The 24,012-nt window shown below is 47.6% G+C and overlaps 1 protein-coding gene across 5 annotated transcripts in view; it reads left to right on the forward strand.

Moving 5' to 3' along the window:
* Positions 1-24,012, forward strand: part of EXOC6B (exocyst complex component 6B) — a 272,044-nt gene that overhangs the window by 135,254 nt on the left and 112,778 nt on the right. The gene's annotated exons all lie outside the window — the stretch shown is intronic.

Below are 24,012 nucleotides of genomic sequence, written 5' to 3' on the forward strand. Positions count from 1 at the left end.
CCAGGCCTGAGAGAGAATTGTTTTTCAGGCACTTCTCAAGCCAGTTTCGCCAGCAATACATACAAATGAATTTGTGAAAAGGAAAAGGATTGTCATCAAAAACATTTATATAAAATCTTTTTTGTGCCCTCATCTGTTAATAATTATGTAATTTGGCCACATTGCCACGATGTTTTATTGGAATGAAAAAGTTAACCTACCCAAAATGCGTTACTCTGTTTTTCTTGGACCAAAAAACTCCTCCTCCTCAAATCCGGCGTCAGGAGCCTGGTTCAGGGAGTGTGCTAATTGAAGATTACAACTGGCCTGAGATGGTTTGTGGATTTCAAAGTGTCACTTTCTTTGGAGAAACTTCAGTGAAGAACACATAGAATGAAAACAGGATTAGGGATCCTGTTTGGGTAGCTTATGTGCACTTGTTCAATGCAAGGGTGTTTATTTAACTGAGGGTTTCTACAGAGAGCTGCTCTGGAAAGGGTGAGGAGCTTGGGGGGTGTCAGTTTTGCACGTTGGAAATGGTCTTGTTTCTCCACTGGGGCTTTGTTGTTGTTGTCTTGTTGTTTTGGATTTTTTTGATCTGAAATAGCCATTCAGATTGTATTCCCTCCAAAACCATTCCAATTATAGTCCCCCCTGAAAAGCAGCTCTGCAAAGAAGGAACTGGGAGTGCTGCTGGACAAGAAGTTCACCATGAGCCAGCCATGTGCTCTCCTGGCCAAGAAGGCAAATGGTCCCCTGGGGCGTATGAAGAAGAATGTGGCCAGCAGGTCAAGGGAGGTTCTCTTCTCTATCTGTTCTGCCCTAGTGAGGCCATATTTGGAGTGTGCTGTCCAGTTTGGGCTCCCCAGTTCCAGGGAGACAGGGAACTACTGGAGAGAGTCCAGTGAAGGCTACAGAGGTGCTGAGGGGACTGGAGAGCCTCTGTGAAGAAGGAAGGCTGAAAGCCATAGGGCTGTTTAGCCTAGAGAAGAACAGCCTGAGAAAATATCTTCCTAATACTTATCAATATCTAAAGGAGGATGACAAGAGGAGGAGACCAGGTACTTTTCAGTGATGGCCAGGTTGATCAGTATCATGGAATAGTAGGTTGGAAGTAGCCTCAAGGAGCATCTGGTTCTTGCCAAAAGAATAGTATCTTGGTGTTTGGAATAGAATAGACTAGAATAGAATTAACCAAGTTGGAAAAGACCTTTGAGATCATAGAGTCTAACCTATCATCTGACACTATCTAATCAACTAAACCATGCTAATGATGGTGGTGGGGTTAAACCTAGTGCAGCAGGCTAGCATCCTCTGTTCCCATACTGAGCTGAGAGGGTTCAGTCCTTCTCCCCCTGCTCTTCTAACTCAGCCAAAAGCCCTGGTAATGAGCAAAAGTGCACAGCAGAGCTCTAAAGAAGGTATCTCGGTGAGACAGGAGCAAGAGAATAAGGTAACCAACAGTAGTAGAGGCTCCTGGATAGAAAACTGCCCTTTTCCTGACCCGTGATTGAATCCTGCCCTGGCTTTCTAGGCCCGGCTTGGGTTGAACAATGTCAGAGATCCAGCAGGCATCAAGGGAAACGGCCACATCAGTGTCAGACGGAAGGATCATAATGTAATAGTTACCCAAAACTCCTAATATTTGTCATTTGCAATAGCGTTCCCCGAGCGCCGGGCCCGCGGTCGAGAAGGCCCACGTTGAATAAACATGGAGATATTTATTATTTTTAGTGAAATCGACCTTCCAGTCACCTCGGTTTTATGGCTGTGCTGCTTATAAATTCCCAAAGGATTATTTGAAAAATCCTACTCATATCTGCCAGCCTTATCAGCAGGGCAGGAGTTCACATATTGTAACGGGAGGTCAGCCTGCGGTCATGGTCTTGCGGCGGGGGCCAGGCACCTGTAAATCCTTCCTTCGGCAACCAAGGCGAAGTACAAAATCAAACAGGCGAGGAGACTTTTCCAGGAAACGCTGAACTTTCTCAGGAAGGGCAGAGGAGGGGGAAAGAAAGTGAAGGAAGGTCAGGTGGGGGTTAATTGAGAGTTGGACCTTGGCGTGGTGACGGCTCAGGGGAGGACAGGCTCTGCCGGGATGCTTTATGGGACCATTCATCCGCGATTCCTTTTCTTGTGAGAAACGGGGCACGGCGTCTTGAGGAAGAAATGGGCGTAGGGCAGGCTGTCAATATCTGCAGGCACGGAACAAAACAGCACGGGAGTGTGTCTGTGCGTTCTGCGTGGAGTTGTACACATGGATGACCCTTCTTTGCTCAAGTAACCCTCTCTGCTTTGGTCCATTCGGGTTTTACGGCCCCAAAGGGTGCCTGGAAAAACAAGTCCTCGCCCTGCCTGCGGTTTCTGCGTGTAGCAAATACACCCTGAATGGCATCACAAAAGGCTCTTCAGGTGGAATCACTGCGTGGTTAGGGGTGGAAAGGATCGTGAAGGTCATCTGGTCCAACTGCCCTGCAGTCAGCAGGGACATCTTCAGCTAGAGCAGGCTGCTCTGAGCCCTGTCTGACCTGAGCTGGAGTGGTTCTGGCCGTGGGGCATTTACTCCGCTCTGGGCAGCCTGAGCCAAGGTCTCACCACCCTCACTGTAAAACATTTCTTCCTCCTCTCCAGTCTGAATCTCCTTCTTTTAGTTTCAAACCATCACCACTTGTCCTGTCACAACAGGCCCTGCTAAAAAGGTCTGTCCTCAGCTTACTGATGAGCCCCTGTAAGTACTGAAAGGCCACCAGAAGGTCTCCCTGGAGCCTTCTCCATGCTGAACAACCCCAGCTCCCTCAGCCTGGCCTCACAGCAGAGGGCTTCCAGCTCTCAGGTCATTGTTGTGGTCTCTGTCCCTGCTTCAATAGGTCCACCTCTGTCCTGTACAGATGGGTAACCATGTAACAACCTGGGTGTCCCAGTGGGAATCCTGGTAACATTAGACAAGTGTGTACTGTCCTTTTCCTAGGAAAATTAAACCAAAACTGGCTGGAACCAAGGATGTGGTGGGGTTTCAAATATCAATTCATCATCTAACAGGGTGAAGGAGGGGAGACAGCAGCAGAGCCAGAACACACAACTCTTGGGGCCTGCCCTGGTCTCTGTGGTCAGTTGGCCATAGTCTGTAGGTTTAGCTGCTTGCAAGCACTAAACTCCACTTAGTGTCTGTTCAGCAGCAATGTGCTATTTAAGGACATTCATCTGCAGCGTGGTTAGGCTGTTGGTATCAGGTCTGTGTTTTCCTTGAGTTAATAGAAAAGGTTGTTGAAAATGGTAATATTATTATATAAAGAAGAAACAAGATGATTTCAGTGCAGTGATTTTGCCATTGACTTTTTTTTGGTATCTTTTATGTTGTCTCTGACCAAAGTCTATGTAGTGCTGGAGCTGCTTTGATCGATATCCAAAATAAATTAGGAAAGGTGAGGTTTGGGCCAGATGGTTTATCTGCTAGATCATCTGAACAGCTGTTGGGTGCCTTGTATTCCAAGGCCAAGACATAGAATTGCTTTGCTTTACATAACACAAAATGAAAAGCACTTTTTGTTTCATGTTTCCCGTGAGCTGTAGCAAGGCAGAAAGAAAAGAGCCAACCAAGAGCAGAAAGGAATGTCAAAAAACCCCAAAAGCCAAAAAAAAGCCAAAGTGGTTTGCACAGAGGGTGCTTCCAAGAGGTTGTCTCAAAGGCAGCTGATGGTGATTTAAGTCACTTAAGCTCCTGCTTCAGCCAGTGCTGTTGCCTGTTTGTACTCATTTAGGGTTTGCCTCAGCAAGGTGAGTTGTTTTTTTTTAGCTTTATGCTAATTGGTTACCAATTACTTTGAGGTTCTTCACATGTTCGTGAAGACACTGGTATCGACACTCCCAGCTCTTTGATCCCAGCTACAAAGGGGTCATTTTAGGGTAAAGAACAAGTGTCCAAAAAAAAAAGAAAAAGAAAAGAAAAGGGGGGAAAAAAAGAAAGAGCAGATTCTGATGTAAATAGAGCCTTAAAAACGTCGCTGCCTCCGAGCTGCTGAAGTCTTTCTGGAGAAGCCCAGAGCTGGATAATTTAGATAAATAGCAGCTGACAGGTAGTTACTATAAATTTGTCCTATCTCAGCATTGACATTTTTATCTGCTGCCTTGCTTCTCCCCCAAGCCTCTCTAACCCTAAAGCTGCTTTGATGCACGAAACACATTAGCAAAGGTAAAAAAAAGGAGAGAGAAGGCAAACCAAGAAATGAAACCCACCCACGTGATCAGTGTAGAAGTGTCTTTAAATTCCTGTTCAAATGCAAACCTTGTGCATACCCTGTATCCACTGGGTGCATTTGCCTGTTTTACTGAAGAATATGTTTTATATTAATGGTTGGATGGTCTTAAAGGTCTTTTCCAACCTCAGTGATCCTCTGATTCGATGATATCTCTTTAGCTGAGATATCAGCTGGCTTAGATCGTGCTGGCTTAGCAGAGCCAACACGACCTTGGGAGGAGAAGCTAAGGTTTGGTTTTGGTTATTGCTAAAATTGATATGTTTGCATTGCAAAAGCTGCAGAGAATTTCAGGGACTTGGGGACTCAAGGTGAGCTGGTTGGCTGAGGATGGGGAACACCACTGTGCATCTCCAAGCTGAGCAGATCCCATTTCAAGTGGGAGATGCCACACATCCGTTGGGGGGCAGGGGGGGGGATCATGAGCCTCCTCCCAGCTCTCTACTTAAATAATATTTGGTGTAATTCCTCTTAGAAGTGTGCTGGCAATTGTGCTGCCTGCATTAATCCTCCCTCTTCTGTGTTTGAGGGCTAATAAATTGGCAGGCTGGTTGCTCATCTGCTTGCCTGTGGTGGCTGTGACGTTCCAGCCCCTTTCCCCACCTCTCCACAGGGGCACTCCAACATCCCCACCAAAATGTTTGTGCTTTGGGAACAGGGCAAACAATTGAGGTTCTTCTTTCAAGGGATGAGAAAGCCTCTTATAGGAACCACAATTCAAATAATAAGAGCTACCCAACCCTCTCTTTCATATGAAAAACCTCTCTTTTTTCTCTTTGTAGCACTAGTTGTTTCTTTCAGTTGATACTGAAACTCGAACTGTAGCATGGAAAGTTTGTGGTTTACTCCTAGTTTTTAGATCAGGGCTGTAAAGTTTTCCCTTGGTGTCCTTGGGAACTTTAAACTCTTTTTTTTTTTTTTTTTTGGGGGGGTGTGGGGAACAGTGGAAAAAATTTCCTTCTCGAAGTCTCTGGTAACTCCTTGTTCATCTCAGACACTTTGCAGCTTGTCCCATCGTTGTGTCCTGGCATATCTCACTGTCTGCTGACTTGGCTGACCCACTGGTGCCTGGTGGAGTTAGATAGCTATAAACACAGCCCTGAGATCATAGGGAAAGGCTGAGGGTGAGACACTTTGTGCACTGGATTGATAAGGACACAGGAAAAGCCATTAGAGTGAACTGGTGTCAGTGACCTGTGATAACCACTCTGTACTACGTGCTAATGGACCCTGGGTAGTGTGTCTGTCTGTCGGGGCAATAGATTTAACTTTTGTAATTGTCATATTGCTCTTTTAACCCTCTGACCTTATTACCCATGAGAAAACCACTTGGCTTCGATCAAAGGAGCAGCACAGAAATCAGTGTTCATTCTAAGCTGGCTAGATATGATCACAGGCAGCCTTGATTCTTAAAATATTCAGCTTGAAAAACAGACATGTGTTAGAGGGGAGGGAGGGCTGGGAGGGGTGGGGGGAAAGAGGGTTACTACAATAGCCCGGATGCAGACTTCTTGTCACCTGAGGTTAGGAGCAGCAGCTGAGCTTTCCCAGGGCTGTGCAGAGCTCTGCACAGTCACTGCCTGACTGAAAATACAGATACTGTACCGTTAGTGCTGATTCCAGCCTGAGTCACTCAATCCTGTGCCCTAATCTCGGTGGCTAGCTCTGTCAGCTCTGAGCAGGGGAACGATATCATAAAACAGTGGGGGTTGAAAGGGACCTCTGGACAGCATCTAGTCCAATCTCCATGTTCAGGTAGGGTCACCTACCACAGGTTGCCCAGCATCACAATATCCAGGCAGGTTTGGAATCTCTCCAGGGAAGGAGACTCCAAAACCTCTCTGGGCAGCCTGCTTCAGGGCTCCAACACCCTCACAGCAAAGAATTTTCTTTCCCCATCACTGGGCACCACTGAAAAGAGTCTGGTCCCATCCTCTCGCCCCCTGCCCTTTAGCTCTTGCTGAGCAGTGATCAGATCTCTTCTGGGGCTGCTCTTCTCCAGGCTCAGCAGCCCCAGGGCTCTCACAGAGATGCTCCAGGCCCCTCAGCATCTTTGTAGCCTGCAGTGGACTCTCTTCAGTAGTTCCCTGTCTCTCTTGAACCGGGGAGCCCAGAACTGCACACTGTATATCGCATATGTTCAGTATTTCATCAGATCATTCCACACGGAAGGAACCTCTGAAGGTCTCTGGTCCAACCTCTTGCCCAAAGTAGGGGCAGCTCTTGAAATTGGATCAGGTTGCTCAGAGATGTATCCATTCTGACTTTGAAAACCTCCAAGCACAACCTCAGGGCACTTATTCTGCTCCATTACATCTTTGCAGGTGTTGAAGGTGGTTGTTAGGTCTCCCTGAAGCAGTCACTTTTCCAGACTGAACAAGCTCCATTAACCTCCTGCTGTGTGGGGCAAGTGTTTCAGCCCCAACCATCTTGGTGGCCTCCAGTGAACTCCCTCTGTTTTATGGGTGTCTTTCCTGCAGTTGGGAGGCCCCAAACTGGTTGCAGGGTGTAGATAGAGTCTGCATGAGTGCTGTGTGGAGGGGGATAATTACTTCACTCAATCTACTGGCTTGGCTCCTGGTAATACAGCCCAGGAGGCTGTTGGCTGCCTCTGCTGCCAGGGCAGACAGCTGGCCCATGTTCAGCTTGCTGTCTGCCAAGGCTCTTGGTCCTTATCCACAGAGCTGCTCCCCAGGCAGTCAGTCCCCAGTCTGTGTTGTTGTGAGAGGTTCTTCCTTCCCAGGTGCAGTGCTTGGCATCCCTCCTTACTTATTTTCATCAGGTTCCTGTCAGTCTGTTCCTCCGGCATCTCAAGACTCTCTGGACTGTGGCCCTGCTCAAGAGTGTGTTGGCTTTTCCCCCCAGTTTGGTGTCATCTCCAAAGTGCATGAGATCATGCTCTGTTGCCTTCTCCAAGTCACTGCTAAAGATGTTAAGCAGGAGCCTGTTGTCATTCCCCACGTTACCAGCTCCCATGTAGGATACAACTCATTAATCATGACCCTGTGCAACTGTCCACCTCACTAATTATTTACCCACCCAGCTGAGACATCTGGATTTAGGTGCAGTATTGTGGAAGAGCGTGATAAAAGCCTTGCTGAAGCCAGTGACATCTATGGATTTCCCTTAATCCATAAATCCTGTCTTGCTATTATTGAAGGTAACCAGACCATTAGCATAACTTCTCCAGGTTAAATCTGCGCTGGTTCATCCTGTCTCCTCTGTACTCCTGGAAATGTGTCCCAGGAGGGCTGAATTCATGACTTCTGCAGGGACTGAAGTGAGGTTGAATATTCTGAAGTTTCCCAGATCACTTTTTCAACCTTTACTGCAGTGTTTGTTGGAATGGATCTGGAGGAGGCTACAAAAATGATCTGAGGGCTGGAAGCCCTCTGCTGCGAAGACAGGCTGAGAGAGCTGAGGAAGGGAAGGTTCCAGAGAGACCTTTGGTGGCCTTTCAGTACTGAAGAGGGGTTGATAAGAAAGCTGGGGACAGACTTTTTAGCAGGGTTTGTTGTGGCAGGACAAGGGGTGATGGTTTGAAACGAAGAGAGGCAGATTCCAACTACAGAGAGAAGGAAGAAATGATTTACACTGAGGGTGGTGAGACCCTGGCCCTGGTGGCTTGAAGATGTGGTAGATGTCTCATCCCTGGGAACATTCTGTGGAGGTTGAGCAACCCATTGTACTATCAGGGAGTTTGGACTAGATGAGCTTTAAAGGTCCCTTGTAACCCAACCCATTCTAAGATTATATGAAGAGCAGGTCTGATTTTGTTATGAGATGTTCACCTTGAGTGGTGCAGAGTACAGGTCAGAAGGAGGACCCTGAAGAACAACACTGCTGCTAGCATTATGTAAGAGTGGGAAGGCTCCTCCTAAGATTTGCTCTGTTTCCAGGCACTGGGGCTCAGGGGGGTCCCAGGAATTTTTGGGAAAGGCTTTAGCTGCTCCAGAGAACTTTGTGTTGGTTTCCAGAAGGAATGGTATCTCAACAATAACAGTGAGAGTGCTTTGCAGAGAAGTTCCCTGAAGAGTATTGAGTTGTCTAAGGTAAAGCTCAGTTTGACAGAGGGAAATCTCTATTGAGCATTCCCACCCTTTTCTCACAGGCTCCTAAGAATTTATACTGGAGGAGCCTCATGGAGGACTTCTGTGCAGCTTTACACTTCTGGATAAATTTGAAGTTACGTCAGGGATCTCAGAGCTACATCTGGTTGAGTTTTGGAGGTATCCAAGGGTGAAGACTGTCCAGCCTCTCTGGCTCCAGTGTTTGACCATCATTACTGAATTTCCCCCCCCTGTTAATTTGAGTGCATCTTGCTGCATTTGGTCTCTTGATTCTCCTTTTGCTGTGCATTTCTGTGGGGATCCTTGCTCTGCCTAGCCCTGTAATTCTGTGTTAGATTCCTCACCCTTCCTTTAACAGAGTAATGGTGAAGTCCCCCATCCCTGGAGGAGTTTACAAGCTGTGTAGATGTGGTGCTGAGAGACATGGTTTAGTGGTGACCTGGCAGTGCTGGGTTAATGGTTGGACCAAATATCTTAAAGCTCTTTTCCAAGCTAGACAGCTCTGGTTCAGAGTGTGTCAGGGTCATATGGGTCATACAGGTGGTGGAGTCACCATCTCTGGAGGTGTTCCAAAAGGGATTGGATGTGGCACTTGCAGCCATGGTTTAGTTGTCATGAGGTGATAGGTAATAGGTTGGACTTGATGATCTCTGAGGTCTTTTCCAACCTGGTTGATTCTGTGATATATTCAAGGCTAGGTTGGATGGGGCTCTGAACAACCTGATCTAGTTGAAGATGTCCCTGCTTACTGAAGGGAACTTAGACTAGATGACCTTCAAAGGTCCCTTCCAACCCAAACCAGTCTGTGATTCTATGATTCTGTAAGATGTGGACTCTCTGTGACTGCTGGAAAGAGAGGCATGAGGAAGATCCTTCAGCACGAGGAGCATCGAGCCTCACATGTTAGTGAAGTGTGTTTTGTGCATCAATTAACCCGGGGGAATTATCATGTGCTGACCAGAAACTTCATCTTTACTTTAACTTACTCTTTGTCAAGCACTCTGTGTTTGTGAGGGAGGAGGGGGCTGTGAAATAACAAGTCCCCATGGTTTCTGCACCTCGGAGAATGGCTTGGTGCACAGCTGTGGTGGCTGTTTTCCTGCTCTGGATGTTGTTTCTCATCTTAAAGGCCTATATGGAGTGTATCTGGGAAATGATTGCCATCCTGTTTTCAATAAAACCTATTTTTTTATGCAGGGTCTTGAGCTGGCTGGACATTAATTCTTGATCTGTTTACAAATATTTGCACAGGAAAAGGGTGAGCAATGTCCAGGACGGGCTTGTGACGCATATACCCCCCTGTTTCAGCCCTTTGTTCAGGAAAATGTGGAAACAAGGCACTTGTACAATGAACAAATGCTGCCTGCGCATTCCGGGAGCTGCTTGCTGCGGGGCAGACCCTGCTCTTGCAGTGGGAGGATGAGAAGCACCCAGACCACCAGCCCAACACACTCAAAAAGGTGTTTCGACCTGAGATCAACAGCAGCTTGGGTTGTGTTTTGTGAGGGGTGGTGGAAAAGCTCTGATTCAGGGGGTTGATAATTGCTGTACACAAAAGCAGGGGGATGTGTAACATGTTCAGAAGGGGAGAGCTGCCCTCAGAGAGGTTTTCCTTGGCTCTGCTCTCCTCAACCCCTTGGAATGAGGGGCTTGCCTTCTGAGAAAGGTGTCTCATCTCTTTTATCATTTGAAGCTGGTACCTGGAGGTCTAGGTGACTTCACAAATAAAGAAGTCTTCTTTTATGGCTTTACTCCCTCCAGCTTGCCCCAGCCATGGTTGTTATGTGGTGGTGAAATGCTTGAGAATCCTTCAGGGTAAAAAAATTGTTATGGATAACACAGCCTAGAAAGTTGTTCCTGTTCTTTCTTGCAATTGTTTCAGATGTTAAGCAAAGGACATGTGTGGAACTACAAAGCAAAGTCTTTGTTGTAGTACCAGCTTGGGTAGGTCACAGAGCATGTTTCCTACAGCTGCTGCTGGGTACAAAGCCTTGTGATCGTCTTTGTGTAGCCCCTGTAGCCCAGCAGGTGCACACTGACTTCTACAGGTGCCCACACACACATTTGTTATTCCTCTATAGGGAAGCTGCTGCTGTTGTCCATCTTCACAGCATCACACAGAGTTTGGAGGGAATCTCTGGGGAGGACCTTGTCCAGCTCACCACAGAAGCAGGGTCATCTAGGTGGGAGTTGCTTGAGGCCATGCCCAATTGGGACAAGCAGAAGCAGACACAGACAAGAGAAAACAGCCTGAGGTTGTGCCAGGAGACGTTTGGGTTGAACATGAGGAACAATTTCTTCCCTGAAAGGGTCATCAAGACATGGAACAGGCTGCCCAGGGCACCTCCCATGCCATGTAGATGGCCTGGTTTGTCAGTTGCTCCTTCTATTTTTTTGTCATCTGTATTTTGAGTAGAGGAATTGAAGGCAGATTTCACCCAAGAGACCCTCATGGGTGATGGGTAGGAACAAGAAGAGCTTTTCTTCTGCTCCAATGAGCTGTGTGCTGGTGCTTGTGTTTACATCTCAGTGCAGCGTTGGCTTCTTAAGTGTCTTCTGCAGTTATTACACAGGTGTTGGTTTAGGTGAGCAGAGTTGAGAAACCAGAGGTCACACTGGCCTGCTCCTGTTTGGAGTTACTGTGCAGCATCCCACACCCCTGTTTGAATTAAGTTTCTGTGGACCTTTGCACCTTTTCCTCGTGGAAATATCCCATTTAGGGACTTATCATCAGAGGACCTTCTCAATGCTGATCAATAGCTGAAGGGCAAGTGTCAAGAGGAGTGGGCCGGACTCTTTCTCAGTCCTGTCCAGTGACACAAGGGGCAACAGCTCCAAACCCGAACACAGGAGGTTCCATCTGAACACAGAGTAAAAATTCTTTTCTGTGAGTGTTCTGGAGCCCTGTCTCAGGCTGCCCAGAGAGGTTGTAGAGTCTCCTTCTCTGGAGAGATTCCAAACCTGCCTGGACATTGTGATCCAGGGCAACTTGCTCTAGCTGAGTGTGCTTTAGAGGTCCCTTCTGACTTAAGCTGTGCTGGGACTCAGTGGTATTAAGCAGGCTATAAAAATTGGGTGAGATTTATTGCAGACTGTATTCTTCTCAGCCAATTCTACCTCCTATTCTTCCACTTTCTTCTTCCCATGGCTCTTTTGCCTCCCTCCAGACCTGTCCTTCATCTTCCTCAAGGACTCATTCACTCTTTTTAAGCTGAGTGTTGTGCTGTTCCTTCTCCCCCATCCCCTCCCCCCACCTTTAATTGATGGAAACCCTGACAAGAGCTGATTAGCTGTTGGGGATGCATCCTTCCTTGCAAAGCTTGTGACCGATTTCCACTGCTTCCTTCCTTCCTCGAGACCGGAGAGTGAGCTTTCTTCTATCAGCAGGCAGTTGCCTCCTGGAGGTTTTACACACAGTGGCCTCGCATGGGAAGACTCTGTGGGCTTATCCTGAATCTGTTTTTTTCCCTGGCAGCTCATTCATTATAAAGTTTTAATGAATTTAAAATGCATTATGTAAAGAGCACGTGGTTAGAAACCGTCTCTCCTCATTTCAGCGCTGGGAAGTGTTGGGATGGGATTTGCTTTGCAGAGTGAGGGTGAGTTGAAAGCAAGCGGAGAAGAAAGGCATGTCCCCGGGTGCTTAACCTCGCAGGTCACCTGGGAACAGGAGGAGGTGGCCAAAAATGCAACCTGAAAATGTTTAGCTGCTGCCATTTATAATGAGGAAATATCTGTCTGCATCATCGCTTTGTAACTTTTGAAACGTAGGACTTGGAAAGGAGGAGGGGGGTGGGAGAGGGAGCTGCTCTGCTGCCTTTTCCAGAATGAGAAACACAGGCTACTTGTTCAGTCAATTCAGTTTAGGTCAAATGTAGTTATGAAAACCAGATGATTGCTGGTGATCAAGCTGTACTTTGACAAATATCCCATTGTTTGAGCATGCAGTGATTTCTTCGGAGCGTTACCCGGTGCGGGGCTTGGCCATCGCCTTCCTCCAGCTCGGAGCCTGTCAGCCAGCACAGGGCTGGGTGCTCCAGACCCGGGGACTTGGCTCCACAGGAGGAGGGGAGGGATTGCACAGAGAGAAAGGCTTGGTGCAAAATGGTGGAGGTTTCCACTCTTGCTGTTAAAATCTGAGCTCACTTGGGGCTCTCAGAAGTGCTTGAAGTGATGCTTCCCATGTACACTCCATATCCTGCACTGCAGAGTAAAGGTGTAGCTGGGAAAGTGGAGGCTGAGGGGAGTCCTCATTGCTCTCTACAGCTACCTGAAAGGGTGTTGTAGAGAGGCTGGTGCTGGTCTCTTCTCACAGTGATAGAACAAGAGGGAATGGCCTCAAGCTGTGACTGGGTAGGTTTAGGCTGGACAGCAAGAGTGGTCAGGCATTGGAATGTGCTGCCCAGGGAGGTGTTGAGTCACCAACCCTGGATGTGTTTAAAGCTGGTTTGGATGTGGTGCCTGGGGATATGATTTAGTGGTGACCCTTGTAGAGTAGGGTTAATGGCTGGACTTGGTGATCCTGAGGGTCTTTTCCAGCCTGAATGTTTCTGTGATTCTGGGCAATGCTGATATTTGAGAGAAGCTCTTTAATGTTGTTGTGTTTTAGAATCACAGAATAGTTTGGGCGGGAAGTGACCTTAAATTCCATCTAGTCCAACTCCCCGGTAGTGAGCAGGGACGTCTTCTGCTAGTTTGGGTTGCTCAGAGCCTCATCCAACCTGACCTGGAATGTTTCTGGGATGGGACATTTACAATATAGGTTCATTGGTGTGAGACAGGTGGATCAGGTGCTCAGGATGGCTGCAGATGGCTGGGAAGTCTAAGAGCAGAATTGAAGTAGATAGAGAAAAGCCTTTTCGTGGTAGGGGAAGGTCTGTTGTGTGTCTGTCCTTGGAGCGGTTACAGGAAATATTCCATTAGACGCTGGGAGGACCAAAGGGTTGGATTTGTGTATGGCCCTGCTTGTTGGCATCACTTTTAGAAATGTACACTGTTACTGGATGTATTTTGTCATCTGAAAACAAAATCAAAGCTGCTAAAAATACAGAGAGACCTTTTTTTGTCTGACTTCTTCTCAGTGTCACTGGTCCTCGGGCTATGAACGTGCGTTGGATCTTCTGTTGCGCTGCTACCACTCCGAGATAAACTTTTGGCTACCAATCACAGGAGAAGATTAGACTTCCTAGCACATCTTAATTTGTACATGTTGCTTTCTGCTCCTCTGGAGCAGCATTAGCTCCGAGGAGCTGTGAAAGCTCGAGCTGTCATCTCAGCGAAGTTTAATGTCCTCCTCGCCTTTTACAGCTCCGCGTGCTCTGCGCTTCACTTCATTTGTCAGGCGCAGCAGCTCCAGCCTTGGAGTGCTGCTTCTTTCCCACTATTAAAAAGTAAAAATTTTAAGACCAGGAAAAGCCCCCCAGGGAAATATTTTGAAGTATTCAAGCCTTTATGTTCCTCCTGGATGAACTTTTATCTCTTTTTAATATTGAGAAGTGATTTGCTAAATGCAAAACCACTGTTTTAAAAGCTTGGCCATGTGTTCACTGTTTATTCAAGCAAACCAGCTCTCTGTCACCAGCATGGTGTGAGGCTGAATTGCATCTTGGACTGGAGCAGTGGTCCTTAGCTTGGTATGCTTTAAGGAGAAGCTGTGGTGCTTGCTTCTAGCTAAGGGAAATAACAAATCCAAAGGAGTAGTGGAGACTGGAAACCTTGTACTCCCCTGCTCTTGTTGAATGAACCCAGCAGCTCTGAACTGATGACTGAGCAGTAGCAAATACACTGAACTTTTCTACTGCTATTAAAGGGAAAAGAAAACACATTTCTGGTTAACATGTAAACCTGTTAACCTGTGACTGAAGTGAATATGCATCCTGGATTGCTTGGAAGATTTACTGTGGCTACTTATCTGTCATGTTAGGAGAACTCTGGGAATCCCTGCACTTTGCTGAAGTCCCCATAGTTAGCTTGTGCTGCGCTACAGCTGCTTGCAGAGGCTTCCCTTGCAGCTGAGGTGCCTTCAGCTGCACCATGTAGGAGCTCAGCCTAGGTGGTGAGGGAAATTATTGAGCAAAGAGGGGAAAAACACAACTGTGTAGAGCTAGAATTAATGCAGTCAAGAGGTAAGTAAGGATTTCAGGTAAAAGGGATATTGGATCTGGATGGATCCTGGTCAGCAGAGCCCTCCTGTTGAAGTGTGCTCCTTGCTCCCCTGAAGATGAGTGTTTCCATTTGACCCATCAGCAGTTTTCTGGTGTGCCAAAGAGTTTTGTGTTTTCTCTCGGTCCTAGGTCTTGCCCAACAAACAGTTTAGTCTCAGGAAACCCAAGGGTCACAGAATCTGCTGCTGCATTTGAAATCTCAAGCTCCTAATCTGAAACTTTGATCAAGCCTGGGAAGAGAAGCAGGTCTCCATCCCACCCTCTGCACTTCTTGCCTTTGAGAGGGGGTGAGATTTTTGATTCCTCCCAGCACTGCATTTTGCAGCCTGACAGACCCCTGCAAAGGCTCTACTGGCTGCAGAAATAAACTTTATTGGTGGGAGAGGGAGATCCACTGTGCAGATAGAGCTGAGTTGTTGATGCCTTCTTTGTCCTGTAGTTTTATGAGGAGATGTTTTCTGTGTGTTCCATCCAGCCCTTTGAATTCTTTGAAGATAACAGCACCTGAGCCCAAATTTTCTGTGGTTAGCCATGGTGTGGGGGAGGCTTTGGTTGTGCTGCCATGACAGCCCCCAGATTTGGGACTTGGTTGAAGGTTTTTAGTGGCTTTTAGCTGCTCTGAGCCGTGCAGCATGAGTCACGTTTTCCAGCTTTGCCATGCAGGCTGGGTTTTTCTGAGGCGTAACAGGATGTTATAAGCACTGCTTTCATCATCACAGAGTCACAGAAAGATCTGAGTTGGAAGGGACTTTAAAGATCATGTAATCCAGCTCCCCTGCCATGGGCAAGGACACCTTGCACTGCTCAGACTCCTGTTTAAGGCCAGGCTGGACATTTTCAGAGATGGGACATCCAATCTGTTCCAGTGCCTCACCACCCTCAGAGTGAAGAATCTCTTCTTTCTCTCTGTTCTAGATCTCCCTCTTTTAGTTTCAAACCATCACCCCTTGTCCTGTTGCAGCAAGCCCTGCTAGAAAGTCTGTCCCCAGCTTTCTTAATGGCCATGGAGCATTCTCTTCTCAACCCCAAGTCTCTCAGCCTGGCCTCACAGCAGAGGGCTTCCAGCCCTTGCATCATTGGCTTCTCTGGCCCCACTCCAACAGGTCCCTGTCTGTGCTGTGCTCAGGACTCCAGAGCTGGCCCCAGCACTGCAGATAGGGTCTCAGCAGAGCAGAGGGGCAGAATCCCTTCCCTCCACCTGCTGCCCACGCTGCTGGGGATCAGCTCAGGACATCTTTGGCTACATTTCCCTCATTTTTAAAGCCTTGCTCTCTGTTCTGGCCTCTAACCTCTGTTTTCTCCGACACTTAGACACAAGGTCTTACAGACACCAGAAGTTTACATGGGCATGGGAAGCTCTGAGCAACGTGACCTAGTTGCAGATGTCTCTGCTGACTGAAATGGGCTTGGACTAGATAACCTTTACCAACTCAGAGCATTCTACAATGCTGTGATCCAGCTGGGTCCAGGTGATGCTCATCTCCATCCTTTTCATCCGCTGGCTTTAGCCAAGTGCATTTCCTGCAAACTGCCAAGCTCTTTTGGGATGGAAACTCCTCTTGCTAGCATGGCTCCACTGTTTGTCATCCCAGGTCAGAGGCTGGGCAAAGCAGTAGTTAATTAAAGCTTTATTAGATGTAGTTAGTGGTGCTCTGAGAGGAGCCAGCCAAGCTAAGGCCACTACTAAAGGCTCTTTGTTAAGGTATTTAATAAATTAACACTCTGCTGCGGTGGGGAGGGTGAGAGGTGATTACAAAAGCCAGGCTCATTAATCAGCCTGTTTACCCTCTTCAAACACTCGGCCCTGTGGTTCCCTAATCTTCATCCACCAGATCTGCTGGGAGCTGCGCGGGCAGCAGGCGACCCGGGGACGGGAAGCGGCTCTGCAGGTCACGCCTGGGCCACGGTGCGACACAAACACGGCTTATGAGGGCCACCAGGCTGGTCATAGAGTCATAGAAGAGTCTGAGTTGGAAGGGACTTTGAAAGGTCATCTAGTCCAACACCTCTGCAGTCAGCAGGGACATCCCCAACTAGAGCAGGTTGCTCACAGCCCCAGATAACCCGACTTGGGATGGTTCCAAGGGTGGGGCAACTGCTGCCTCTCTGGGAAACCTGGGCCAGTGTTTTTTGTCATCCCTCATCATGAAAAATTTCTTCTTTCTCTCCAGTCTGAACCTCCCTCTTTTACTTTAAACCCGTAACCTCTTGTCCTGTCACCACAGGCCCTGCTGAAAAGTCTGTCCCCCTCTTTCTTATCAGCCCCTTTAAGTACTGAAAAGCCACAAGAAGGTCTCCTCAGAGCCTTCTGTTCTCCAGTCTGAACAGCCCTAATCGCCAGAACCCCTCATCAATCAAGGACGTCTCTTAGCACAGGTGCCCATCACGGGGTGTTGCCAAAGCCGTTTAGGTTCCCCAAAACACCACGACATCCCTCATCCCTTACCCTGCTCATCTTGAGAGCTTGCTACTTTTACCAACCCCCCTGGCCACGGCGGCGCTGGCTGTGCTGCCAGGCTCCGACATTAGAGGGCATCTCCTCCTCACGCTTCTTGGTTTTTATCAGGTTTGATTTCTTGTGGTGGTGGTGTGTTTTGTTTTAGTGCAGCTTAATCTGTGGGGGCTGTCTTTAAAAAAAAAAAAAAAAAAGGAAAGAAAAGGCAACTAGAGCAAGCAAATCGAGCATTTGACCTGCTGTGCAAATTAGCCATATGGTGAAGTGTAATATCCCGCTGACCCTCATTACCGTGCCCTAGGAAAGGCTCTCCCCTTTTCACAGGCGACCATATTAAAGTGGCCTTTTCAGCATTTTCTTCCATATAAAACTGTCTTCACTCCTGTGGCCAAGCAGTTAAAAGGGAACTCCAGCTGCAGCCAGGAGGGCGAAATTAAAGGCTTTACCCTCCTCTAAATGGAAAATAGATATTGCTTCCTATAGCCAGGGCCGGGGAACAATGCTGCGCCGCCGGCTCCGGCGCTGGGCCGGGGGGGTGTAATGGCCTTATTTTCTGAGAGGAAGGAGCTCCAGTCCTTTGAGAGGGGAGGTGTTGGGCATCTATCCTGAAGAAGGGAGGTGGGGGGAAAGGGGGAAATCTTACCTGTTTTCTTCTACAGTTAACTAGTTCATGGCCAAGTCAGTGGGAAGCTCTGCCAGAACCTGCTGCAGGTCCTCTAAGTTTTCTTAGAACCAGCAGTGGCTCTTGTGCCCTTTTGCATGGGAGCTGAAGCCAGGTGCATCTTCACCCCGATTCTACCCCTCAAACCAGTGCATTGATGCCTGTGTGTTCCTTGTTTGCCTGACTGGGGTTGCTTGGGAGCTCACCTGGACTCCCAGTGCACTGCTTGGGGTGACAGGGAAGGTAATTTCCTCCCATCTTTCCCATTTCTGCTTTGGAGGTAGCCCAGGTACCACTGCCAGCATCATGTTGTACTAGTTGGTGGAGCAGGAGGAAGGTGTCTGCTGGACTCAGACTTCACACTTTGCTTTCTTCTTGCTTTCTTTTGTTATTTTGTGTTGCTTTCCAGCTTTGCTTTAACTGAACTTTCCACACTGATTATCGGAGAGAGGGAAGGGAGTGCTGGAGCTCTAAGAGACCTTTCTGAGTTGGCTTTCTGCTCTTGTGATTCTTGCTAGTTCTTGGTTTGAGTTTTGTTCAGTTGACTAGCTCATTATTTTGGTGCCATGTGAGCTCTGGAGCACTCTTTTGCTTCGGGATGGTCTTTGGTTGTGCTTCTTGGCTGTCTTCCACTTTGCTAGGTTTCAGTTGATTTGAGTACAAGTGCATTAAGTCAGGCGGTTCCTATCGGCATACTGCTGCTGGATACAAGCCCTGAAGTGTCAGAAACATGAAATTCACTTGAAAACTTGGGATTAAACAACTTCAAGAAGAAATGGGTTATAGTCTTCCATCTAGGTTACAGATTGGGGTCATGCCTGGGTGGAGGAGAGATCAAATCCTGCCTTGGGCTGAGCTTGCAGGAAGGAGACGGCGCTGTGCATGTGCCCATGGCCCTTTGTGTTGTAGGAGAAGATGCACAGCGTAGAGAGATGCTGGCCAGCAAAGCAGCACAGAAAATTGGTGTAGCCAGGATGGTGGAGACATCTGCAAACCTGGGAGGGAGAGGCTGGCCTCAGCTCAGTGCTCTCTGCCCCCCACACCGCCTTCTGCTGAGCTTCATCTTCTTGTTGTCGGTATCGAGGTGGTGTTTACAGTCAACAGTGGTTCCATGTTGCTGAGCAGGAGCCTCCTTTTTGATCCTGATTCAGCAAAGTGCTTACATGCTCTGTGCTGAGCACCTGCACTCCTGTGCCTCCCTGGTTTTATTTGGGAATATTTACATTTACAGTTAAGCATCAGCTTAAGAGTTGGGACTTCTTTGTGTTTCATTAGTGGCTACTGGTGTTCTCTTGCCTTGAGAGACCTTCAGGGCATGTTGAACTTCTTAGTACTGTGGAGGCTCATCTTGGTTTCTTTAAGTGCTTGACAATCTCCTTTGCTTAAACCAAACTCTCCCTTTTAGGTAATTTGAGGATAAAAAGTGGTTATTTGTAGGATTTCAGGACTTCTGCCCTGCTTTTGACGTGGTAGGTCCCATCCAAAGTGCAGCTCTGAGCTGTGGAACCATTAGGGTAGAGGTTGTATGTGTGGGCCTGGTTTTGGGTAAGCCCAGGAGACTCTGGGGTTACTAGAAGTGGGACTCAGGTTTGACTGATACCATGCCAAACATTATTTGGCTCTTTTAGGGAAATTTAAAATGCAACACTGTCTATGGGGGCTGTTTGGGCCAGGCGAGGGGTGACACATCACAGCTCAGTGACATGGGGGACAAGGAGTATACTGTTTCCTGTTGGAATAAAACTGAGGTTGGCTTCAATGCATGTAACCTCCCTGAAATGGTAGTTCTGGCCAGTCTTCCTCACAGAACATGGCACATGGGAAATCACAGAATGGTTGGAAGTGACCTCTGGAGATCATCCAGTCCAATGCCCCTGCTAAAAGCAGGGTCACCCACAGCAGACTGCCCAAGTATTGAATCTCTCCAGAGAAGGAGACTCCACAAACGCTCTGGGCAGCCTGCTCCAGGGCTCCAGCACCTTCACAGCAAAGACCTTTTTTCTTCTGTTCAGATGGAATCTCCTGGGTTCCAGTTTGTGCCCACTGCTCCCTTGTCCTGTCACTGGGCACCATCGAAAAGAGCCTGGCCCCCCTTAGATATTTACAGGTGTTGATAAGATCCCTTCTCATCTTTCTCTTCTCAAGCCTAAACAGCCCCAGCTCTCTCAGCCTGTCTTCATAGCAGAGATGTTCAAGTCCTGCAATCATCCTCGTAGCTCTCCCTTGGACTGTCTCCAGCAGATCCCTGTCTCTCTTGAACTGGGGAGCCCAGAGCTGTTGACAGGCATTAGCCTGTAGCATGCAGCTAGTGCGTTACCATTACCTGAAGCACACAGGGAGCATTTCCCCTTCCAGCTACGAAGAAATTTGGTAATCTAAAACATTGTCTCCACATCCTGGGTCCCAATTGTCTCATTTTATTGAGCATTTTAACAATTTGCTGAGCACTGCAGCAGCAGAAAAGGCACCACATGCTTTTCCCTGTGTAAGTCACAGCTCCTCTTGCTTTCAGTTCTCTGCTGCTCCTGAATTGGGAGACTTTTTTTTTTTCTTCTGTTGGTTTTGGGTAGTTTTGTTTTGTTTGGTGGTGGGTTGTTTTTTTTCCAGCTGTTGTTTGTGCATTCTTGCAATGATATTTTATTTTCCCTTATGTGGTGTTCATCTACCATCTTAATTAGCTGCCTCTCATTGCCAGCTCTGTGAACTCTGAAGCTAATTTGAGAAGGAAAGTTCTGCCTGGTAATTTTAAAAATATGAGGCATTATTGAGGGTTTTTCCTGGACCCATGGTTACAATAAATGTGCAGCTTGGAAGCATAGCTTTGGCTTCTTCCTGCTTGCTGAAAGACATTGAGAATTGGGTAAAACCTGGTCTCATTAAAGCTGAAGAGATGAGCATGGAGTCATTTAGGTTGGAAAAAAAACTTGAAGGTCATCCAGTCCAACCATTAACCCAGCACTGCCAAGTCCACCACTGAACAAGGTCCCTCAGCACCACATTGCCTCATCTTTTAAACCCCTCTAGGGATGGTGGCTCCACCACTGCCCTGGGCAGCCTGGTCCAGGCCTTGACAACCCTTTTGGGGAAGAAAAGGATTCTCATGTCCAACCTAAACCTCCCCTGGTGCACCTCACTTTTGTCCCACATAGGAAAGGGATCTCTTTCTCCTCTCCCTTCTGTGGTAGTTTCCCCAAGTTATGAGTTGTGCTCACAAGAAACCCAGAAGAAGCAAGGATGCTGGCTGTGTATTGATGTGTATTAGCACTGTCTTGCTTCTGCAGAAGGTTGATGGTGAATCTGGAAGTCCATGAGAGGTTGGGAGTGGGAGTTACTCCTTTAAATAGTCTTTCCCAAGTGGTCTTTGTTCTCAGAACTGCCCTGTGCTGCTTGAGATCTGCCTGTTCATAATGGACTTTGTTGAGAAAAAAGTGCTGCAGGTGCAGTGCATCTTCACTGAGTGGAAGAGCTGCTTTTTTGGGGACAGAAAAAGAAATGAAGAAGCTGGGCTCTTTCCCACCTAGGGGACATGGAGAGCAGGAGAAAGGCACATGCTCACACAGCCCTGCTCTGAGCTTAGCTCACATAGAGATCAGCTCTGGGCTAGGATAAGGACAGATAGATCTAAGGGAGAAATTTTCATGCTGAGGGTGATGAAACACTGGCCTAGGTTCCCCAGAGAGGTGGTAGATGCCCCATCCCTGGAAATGCTCCAAGTCAGGCTCTCAGCAGCCTGCTCTAGTTGCTGATGTCCCTGCTGACTGCAGAGGTTGGACTTGATGACCTTTAAAGGTGCCTTCCAACCCAAACCATTTCAGGACTCTGATTCCATGCTTTTTTTATGGAAGCACTGGATGATGAAGATGTTCTTGAGCTTGGTGCCACGTCATGCTGAAACACTTGGGACACCTTGGAACACATCTTTTATCCAGCCAGTTCCCTGCCTGAGATGCTGATGTACCTGCACCTGTACCTAGAAGTTCACTTGTAGTAGCTCCTGTAAGATACTGAGCCTGAGTTGCTTTGTGATGTTTTCAAAGTCATTTCTTTCAGCACCTTGTGTACAGCCCATAAATTCCAAGATGTTGTGTTGGAAAACTGGAGGTAAGGACAAGGTTAGTTAAATGGGGGAGGAAATGCCAGGCTTGGGGCTGGGAGAGGGGAACATCATCAAAGTATCAGTACTGTGTGGTGGTGCAGATGGGTGGCCTACAGAACATGGTGTCTCATGGGCTGCTGTGGGCACTCCTTAGTGTAGCTGATTTCTGTTGGTTAAATAGTAGAGTAAAGAAGAGTGCTATTACCTGAAGACCTGAGAAGTTGGATAGCTTTGGACAGGTCCAGTGTGGGAAGCAGGGTGGTCTAAGCTAAAACCACCACCAAGGGGAAGAAAGATTGCCCATATAATCCATGAGCAATGAGCAGATCTAGGGAGATGATGAAGGAATGCAATTAAGGGGAAAGGATGAAATTCTGTGCAAGAAAAATGTGGACGGTGTCAAGAGAGAGATTTGTGAGAAGAAGCAGCTTTTTGTTGGAGTAGCCACTCGTGAGAGGGTCCCTAGTTCTTGGGGCAGTTAAAACAGGCTGAAAAAAAGAAAATACATGAGGAGGGAGATGGTTTTGGCAGCTCTCTAAACCATAAATTTTAGGGAAACTGTTAAAATGTGAATATGGTCTACACTGTTTTGGGAATGGTTTCAAAGATCTTTGTTGTTCCTGCCTTTCTATTAAAGCCATTTGTTGGCTTGGAACAAGGAAGACCTGGCAACCAAAACCTGTGAAGCTGAAGGGGCTTTCCTACAAGGTTAAGAGGCAGGTTTATAGTAAATGCTTAGTGAAGTATCTCCAGCCCAGCTTTGATGACTTATGCTTCTTGTGTGTCCACGTCCTTCTTGTGCTGAAAACTCCAGAGCTGGGCACAGAGCTTCTGTTTTGAGGACTGACAACCCCTTGGGTGAAAAAAATTGTTCCTCTTGTCCAACTTAGAGCTCCCCTGGTGCAACTTGAAACACTTTGCTTTTCTCCTGTGGCTTGACTCTTGGAAAAAGAGACTGACTCCCAGCTTCCTGTAACCTCCTCTGATATAGCTGTAGAGAGCCAGAAGGTGTCCCCTCAGCCTGCTTTTCCCCAGGCTAAACAACCCCAGTTCCCTCAGGCATTCTTCACAGGACTTGTGCTCTAGAATGCACCTGCATGGTCATAAGAAGGCTTTTGTTGGTGTTAGGGCCCTTGGGAAGTGTAGTGCTCTGTAGGGTGGCTCCTGGGCACATCAGCAAGGCTCAAGTTTTGCTTAAGCCTGGAGCTGCAGCTCATAGAAGATTAGGGGCAAGTGAGGCTACAGCTCCTCAAGGGTTCATTGCAGACATTTCATAAGACCTCTCTAGTTGAGGCAGCCTGGTTGTGTAATGCCATGGTAGCAGGAGAATCATTAAATTACCATCAGGTTTGCCTTGTAATTAATTCATTTTTCTGTACTGGAGAAGGCTGAGGTCTGGTGCTCTGCTCAGGTGAGATTTGTTGTTGCTTGTTGTTTGTTTTGTGAATTCCAAATGAGAGCTTTCTCTTTCTTTTTTTTTTTTTTGGGGGGGGGAGTTGCTCAGAACAGTTCAAAGCAAGACTTTGTCCCTTTTCTGAAGTGTTTATAAGCCAATTTCAGACATAAAGCAGTGTGGGTGTGGAGGGGGGAGGGACAGGCAAGGATAAACCAGGAAGGTTTTACATAGCCTAGGGGACCGGGGCAGGAGGCGGACGGCTGAGCCTTGCAGCAGGTTGGTGGCATTTGAGGATCCTCATGGGCTTGGTGCCTGGGTGGGGATGCTCAGATGTAGCCTGGCTGGGTAAAACAAGCCACCTACAGATGAAGCCCTCAGAGGCACCAGTCAGGTGCACGAGGCGTGGGTGATGCCTGTGGAGGGGAGCTTGGATGTTCAGCTTCTGGGCTCTCCTTGTGGAGGCTCAGAGCCACAATAAAGTTGGTAGAAAGTGAGCTCAAAATACTGTTTTGTTTTCCCCAGCCCTGTAGACCAGCCTGGTGAATTGCTATAATCCACAGAAGCACCTTTTGCTCAAGGTCCTTGATGTTTATGGCTTTACCATCACTCTGTACCCGTGAAGCAGTGGAACAGTTTCTGCCATTGTTTGTCCTGTCTTAATTTTTGCCAATACTAGAAACTGGTTGTTTCAGTGCCCCTACACCTAACTAACTAGGATAGAAGATTAGAACCTTAGGAAGTTTCGATCTAGCCCAACCCCTCTTCAGTGAGCAGGGACATCTGCAACCAGATCAGGTTGCTCAGAGGCTTGTCCAGCCTGTCCTTGAATGTTTCCAGGGATGGGACATCTACCACCTCTGCTAAAGCAGGGCCTAACCAGAGCAGGATGCCCAGGATTCCAGTGTCCAGGTGGATTTGGAGACTCTACAGTCTCTCTA

Source organism: Dryobates pubescens, chromosome 23 (assembly GCF_014839835.1).
Source record: "Dryobates pubescens isolate bDryPub1 chromosome 23, bDryPub1.pri, whole genome shotgun sequence".
NCBI classification, from domain to species: domain Eukaryota; kingdom Metazoa; phylum Chordata; class Aves; order Piciformes; family Picidae; genus Dryobates; species Dryobates pubescens.